Consider the following 7,299-nt stretch of genomic DNA (forward strand, 5'->3'; position numbering starts at 1 on the left):
GAATAGAATCATGCAATGATAATTCCTCAAACAATTATTTGAAACAAAATATAAAAAGTTGGTGGGTACACAGCAACATAAAAACATGTCATCTGTCTTGGTCTGATGATAGTAAATGGTCTGTATTTATATAGCGCATTTTCTGTACCTGGAATTATACCCAAAACGCTTTACATTACACATCACATTCACCCATTCACACACACATTCACACACTGATGGCGGAAGCTGCCATGCAAGGTGCTAACCACGACCCATCAGGAGCAATTTACGGTTTGGTGTCTTGCTCAGGGACACCTCGACATGAGCTCGACAGGCCAAGAATCGTACCAGCAACCCTCAGGCTACAAGACGACCGCTCTACCCACTGAGACACGCTGACCCATGAAGATGTCAAAATGTGAACAGTATGATGATGATGGAAATGTTTAAATACAAGATGCCATTAAGCCAGAGCATTTAGTGATTCATTCATGGTTTAGACACTTCTTTTGCTTTATTGTATTGTACGTTTCTTTTTCTGTTTTATTTTCTGATTAATCATCTTGTTAGAGAACAACATGTTATTAAATAAATACCTTTACACTGAAAAATGGTTCTTGTGTTTAGAGGAAGTCAAATAAAATTGACATATTTTACAAATAAACCATTTCCAAAATTTTGTTCTCTTTCTTTAGATTTTTGTTTTTTTTACACCTTTTTCTGGAAATAGAGTATCCTCTGTGTGGTATTTATTAACAAGTACAATCAGATCGTAAATTGCAACACAGTGAATACTAACAAAATATGTGTACTGAAAAATGAATACACAAAATGTCTTTTTTCTCTTCTCAATAGAGTTACATCTTTTAGTCAATGTTTGTGCATTGTTTATCAATGCAAAAACATGTAACTTTTTAAAAGATAAACATATGTGGTTTGAAACAAAACTGATAAAATCATTTAAAAATGTATTTTGTTCATTTTTTTCATTAATAGTATTGATTTACTTACCTATTCTTTGCTTCTTGGCTTATTTAATTGAAATAGGGTCATTCTTAGACATATCTTTGTGAAATATTGCTCAGATTCTGGTTTAAATTTAAACATTAAGTTTTTTTTTTCTTTTTACTGATATGTTATGGCTGTCATAACTGAAGTACTAACCCAACCCTAATTAATTAAAGTGAAAACTTGCCTCAAGATGCTTATTTTTTTAACTGAGAGAAAAGTGTAACAAACTGATGAAAATGATTTATTTTATTATTATTATTATTATTATTATTATTATTATTATTATTATTATTATTATTATTATTATTATTATTATTATGCCTCTCTTTAGCTTAGTTCTGTAGGTGTGCAGGCCCACCCATCAGCAATAATAGATTCGGGCAGGGTGGTGTGCTGTTTATGACTCTGCGTGCCTCCATCACACCTGTGACTTCCTGTAGCCAGAGGCATCGGCAGCTTTCAGACCAGCCAACTGCAGATGGACACGAGTCTGCACACGTCAGTCACACTGCACTGGATACACGTGGCTCTTGGCCAAGTTCAGGCCTGGACCTTTACCCTCACATGCTTTTATCTTCTTGCAGAAACACAGAAAATTTCCTGGTTTATGCATCCAAAAACTTTTAAACTCATGCAATTTTATCCCTCAAGTCTGATGCTCTCAATTGCAAAACCACAAAAAGAGGAAGAACAAACAAACAAAAAACTTTTGTCAGTGCTTTAAATTTTGCTTCCACGTGCAATCATGTATAACAGATTACGAGGGTGTGGTGGCACCGATGTCTACTGTGCACTGATTTGGTATCGTCAGTGTGTTGATATTAATCAATAAATAAATCCAATTATCTTTGATCCAATCACAGAGTCATCTGATCTCTGTCAAAAACTGAAGAAGAATTATGTTCAAATTTGTGTTTTTCTTTATTGAACTTGAATTACGTTTTTATTTGGCAGAGAAAATAGAACAAGAATCAACAAATGACTTTTGCATCTGTATAAAAAAGTAAATAAGACAAAAGAGTTTGGTAAAAGCGCCTAATTTATTTTTAATTCACATTTTAGCTAACATTTCAGACACTAATCAAGTAGAAAATCTTTTGGAAAATCCTTGAAAAATTGAACACAAAGAAATAATAAAATTGTGTTCTAAAGTACAGAATATTTTATCTCTGTATAGAAAAGCTGATTTAAACATCATTTCTTAAAAAATGGCTATTGAAAAGTTAAGCTGTCTGTCACTCAAACTCACACACTTTCCTTCCTGTCAAGTATACATGATTGATAATAAATGAGTGGACATACAGTTACATCTAAATGTTTTGGGCACTTGTGGCCAAATTTCAGTCACTTTGAGTATTAAAGTGGTAAAAAATTACCCTTTTTGTTTTTTGTTTTGTTAAGATTTTTTTTAGGAAAAATTCAAAAATTCATTCATTTTTGGCTTTTTGAGTTTCAAAATACTAACAACTAGAAGACCTTTGCCAAACCATTGTATTATTCTTATTCTTATTAGGACGATGTTTGTAGGCATTAGTTGTTGTAGACAAAGATAGAGCGTCTCCACCTTAAAGACATAGAGCATCTTTTAGGTGGAGCGTTTTACTCTCCAGAGAGCAAGGCAAAAGAAATGATCATACCTGTAGATACAATGTCTACAACTTTTGAACATGCAGTTGAAAGTGTGAAGGATGTCATTTATTCAAATATATCTTAAGGGCAATTTGCCATATAAATTAATCTTTAACTTTTGTTAACTTTAGGCATTTAACAATTAAAATTAATAACAACAAAAAAGATTAAAAATTTTATTAAGACAATTAAAACTGTTTCTCTTAAATAGATGCATTTTCAAACTGAATAAATTATAGTCGTGAAAAACTTAAATATTAACTCTTGCGATTTAAGAGCTTATAAGGTTTGTTTCTCCTGAAAAACAGGCAACATCCAAACAGGAACATTTTTAATGTTATTTAAATTCCTAATGTAGCTCTTCTTCCAGTTTAATTTTATCATGTTTACTTCTGGCTAAAGAGAGCTTAACATTAACATTCAGACCTTATGCCACATTTATGCCTCTTTGGTTGACCTGAGCTGACAGGCTCACAGCTGCCATTCCTCCTCCTTCAGGCAAATAAACACCTCAGACTGCACCTGCAGCTCTGAGTTACATAATCCTGTCTGCTCAACATCCGCTTTACTGTCCATTTTATATGTTTTTTCTTCTATTTTAATTTACTTTAATGTGATTTATTTAGGGCCTTAAAGTCAGACACCTCAACAGTGTAAATCTAATCTAAAGTGTTATGTGCGATGTTAAAATCAGTCTCAAAATATTTACATTTTTAATTAAATTAATGGAAAATAGTCTAATTAGAAGTTTGATGATATGGTTTCATCTTCATCCTGTAGCTTGCACGGAGACATCTCTGTGTGTGTTTTACTTCTCAGTATGCAATATAACTACAGACATCTCGTTTAAAGTGGTGCAAATTATACATGAATAGCAGAAATTAGAAGGGTAGAGATTTATTCAGGACCATTTCTAAACTAAATTTATTGGTTCCCAAATGTACAAACCAAAACAAAACTGTATTATATATATATATATATATATATATCTTCCATGAGGGTTGGTATGAATATAATTTGTGTCACTTTTGAAGGTTAGAAAAACAATTGCAGACTTCTTCTTCTTTATAAAATTAAATTGGGCAGAAAGAAAAAAATATTTTGATTTGATGAACTCTACTTGGAGTCCAGTGGTCAAGACGTTTAGGATAAAATTTAAGATAATAAACATACTACCAATGTGAAGGAGTGTTTTCAGCAGAGTTGAAGGTGGATACTACAGTCAGGCGTGCAGCAGAGATGGACTCGCAGCTCTTTTGTATTGTCACAGATCTGTGCATTTTTAATAATGCAAAAGTGTAGAGTTGCATCCAGGTCATTTCATGACATGCAAGTCTGTTTTCATAGAAAGAATTCTAAATATTTCATTTCAAAGAACAGAGATAAGTTTGTAAGTGTTTAATAAATGTCTGGGGAAGAAGTTAAGTGCGAGCTTCAGAATGGGACTCTGAAGATATTTAAAGTGTTGATATCTTTCTTTGTGTTTGAGTTTGTCTAATCTTGACTTTGTCTTGAGATTTACTCTACTGGGTATTTGTTGTTTTAGATGTTTCCATTTTTCTTGATTCTTGATGATGATTCTGCCATTGATATGAATGAAATCTGAGCTTTTCCAATAATCTTTCTGTTCATAAATTCTAGGCTTTCATAGGCCTTTTTGCTTCTTTTCATTTTACTGATTGACAAAACTGACAAATAAATAAGATTTGCAGATATTTTCAGTTATCAAAACATTGTGATTTCAGACATTGAAGTCTAAATTGGTAAATTATTCCTTTTCAGAAAACAAAAAACATTTTGGTACATAATTTCTTCAAAAATTCTAATTTGGTTTTATCATTAATGTAAACAGTAAACAGCAGAAGCCAAAGCAGAATAATAAAGTCTATTTAAAGCAAACCTGTACAGATTATTGCTCTCATTCTTCTGTAAGATTTTCAACATGTATGTTGTCTTAACACTCATCTATTAGTACATTTATCTATGCTGTGTTCCACTTTATAAGTTTAAGTTGCACTACTGTGCTGAACATAAAGCACAATGTTTGAATTTACTATTAACGCTCATCTGACACGATGCAGCAGACCTTTTAGATTTAAAACCAAGCAAACCTCTTAGGAACAAAGTGCAGCTGAATTGCAACTGCTGCTTCCAAGCTAAGATAGAAATTATTTGAGGAAAGCGTAAATCTAAGTGGCCATCAGTTCAGAAGGTTTAGCTTGTCTTGGAGCCTTTCCTCCCCCGTGACATCACATATGGGATACGAGTCAGTCTGGACTTAGCCTCAGGAAACAGAGAAGGAAGCAGTTGGCAGCTCACAGCTGATCCGCACAGAAATGCCGCCTTCACTGGCAGGGACTAATGACCATTGTCTATCCTTGGCATTTTTGATGAGCTAGAAAGGCATTTCAGTGTGTGAGTGAGTGACAAAAAGCCAAGAATATCTCTATAAGCAGTCATTCACTCCAGTGGGAAGCCATGATACCATCCAGCTATGACTGGAAGGACTTTCTGTGCTGTGCTAAGAACACAGCAAAGTCATCTCAGTTTGTTCAAATATAGAAATCTCTTAAATTATCAGTGTGTACTGCTACAGATTCACAATAATCCCAGACTAAACTGTATTAGGACTGTGGGAAAATTGTCCTTGTAAATAAATAAATAGCTGTGTTCCCCAAATGTAACCTTGTTTTCTTTATTATTATTAATGCTTAGGAGTTTAAGTACATTTAATTTCTGTGTAAATGATTTCAAGTGCATACATCTGTTATGACTGTAGAGATCTTCTGTCCAGTAAAAAGAATAAGCTCTGTGACAAAGTTTAATGGTGTATTTATTTGTTTTATTTATTGTAAAGTTTTGAGAGAATGATAAACAGATGACTTAATATTTTATTCACAAATCTGTCAACACATCTCAGGGACCACATATGGTTTGTGCAAGGAAACTGAAAAAAGCTTGAAAAGAATTGACATTTAATGTGTTCAAAACATATAATAAAAAATAAATAAAAGCAATAGTAGATGATTTCTGTTCTGACTTTTCAGAGCACCTACAGTCTCCATGTCACAAAGAACCAAACTTAATTTCCTGTGTGGGGTTTTGCTGTGATGAACTGATGAAATGTGAAGCTAGCACAAGCTAGAAAAGATTAGCATTAGCCATTTATTGAATAGTGGATTCCAACTAGGGGCCAAGACCCACAAGAGGATCCCCCCCAAATAGCACAGGGGGTTCCCCAAGACTTTGACCGTTGTGTTTAAAAATTAAGATCATGTTCACACAGAGACACGTGTGTCAAACCCACGAGAGCCACAGTTCATTGGGCATGCTGTCAGGCCAACCTATCCCGTTTGACAGTAACTTCTGCATTTCTAATTTTTCTGAAAACAAAACAAACAAAAAGTGAATATGTTGTGATTCTTAAACCTCCATTTGCCTTCAACCTTGTATAATTTTGCTTCCTCTTCATGAGAACCACTTTGTGGTTCAGTCACTTACGGCTGAATTGTCCTAAACTTAGAGGTGCTTAGCAGATTGTAAATGGTAAATGGTCCGTATTTATATAGATACCCAAAGCGCTTTACATCATATATCACATTCACCCATTCACACACACATTCACACACTGATGGCGGAAGCTGCCATGCAAGGCTCTCAACCATGACCCATCAGGAGCAATCAGGGGTTCAGTGTCTTGCCCAAGAACACCTCGACATGAACTCGACTTGGCCGAGGATCGAACCGGCAACCCTCAGGTTACAAGACGACCGCTGTACCTTGCTGAGCCGCGCCTCCCCTGGGGTGTAGGTCAAAATGCTCATAATGCCCCCTACAGGGTAAAACCAGGTTTTGTTTTCGTGATTTAGAGCTGTACTTGGTGATTTTCTACTTCACAGAAAATTTTAAAAACCTCACAGCCCCTTCCTCCAGATGCAAACAGGAGGGTCCTCGCCGTTCAGGAATAAAAACCACACCCACCAACGCACATGAATGCATGTAAATTTATATGGTGAAGATTTGTTAGTTTCAGACTATTCTTTCACAGAGTTTCTGATGAAATAGTCCTACAGTGGGACGTTGTGCTTTGAGGGTTTAAAAGTAGCACCGGGCTTTATTCTTTACCTGCTGATCAGGTGACAGACAGCTGACGTAGCAGCTGAAATGTGGCAGTGGGCGTTGTTATGCAAGAAGTAGGAGGTGTAGTTACACTTTAAAGGGATGAGGCTTTTTTGAGTAACCAGTCATTCCTTATCACATGGTTGATGTTCTTGAATATGCAAATGACCCCTGACTTTCTCTTTGTCCACTGAAGTACTAAACCTGTCAGCAAAACAAACAAAAAAAAAATCATGTTCCTACAATGCCAAATGTACGCTAGGAACCTGAGGCTGCTCACACTGACGCAAGGTAACAAGCTGTAATTTTAACTTGAATGCAGTCGTAAAGAAGAGAATGAACACAAGGTCAGTGAGGAACACAATGGCAGATAGTTTTGAAGAGCGCCTCTCGTACCTTGTTTGCAACTACAGGCATCTTTGTTTTTTCCTCTTCTTTGCACAGAGACAAACACTCTTGCTTTAACAGCTGGCAACAGACCTGTAAACTGTTGTTTACAGAAATGCCCCAAAAATACAATGTGAGTGGCCGACAGGTGCCCAGTGTAACATGAATGAC

The sequence above is a fragment of the Melanotaenia boesemani genome, chromosome 1, assembly GCF_017639745.1.
Source record: "Melanotaenia boesemani isolate fMelBoe1 chromosome 1, fMelBoe1.pri, whole genome shotgun sequence".
NCBI lineage: Eukaryota > Metazoa > Chordata > Actinopteri > Atheriniformes > Melanotaeniidae > Melanotaenia > Melanotaenia boesemani.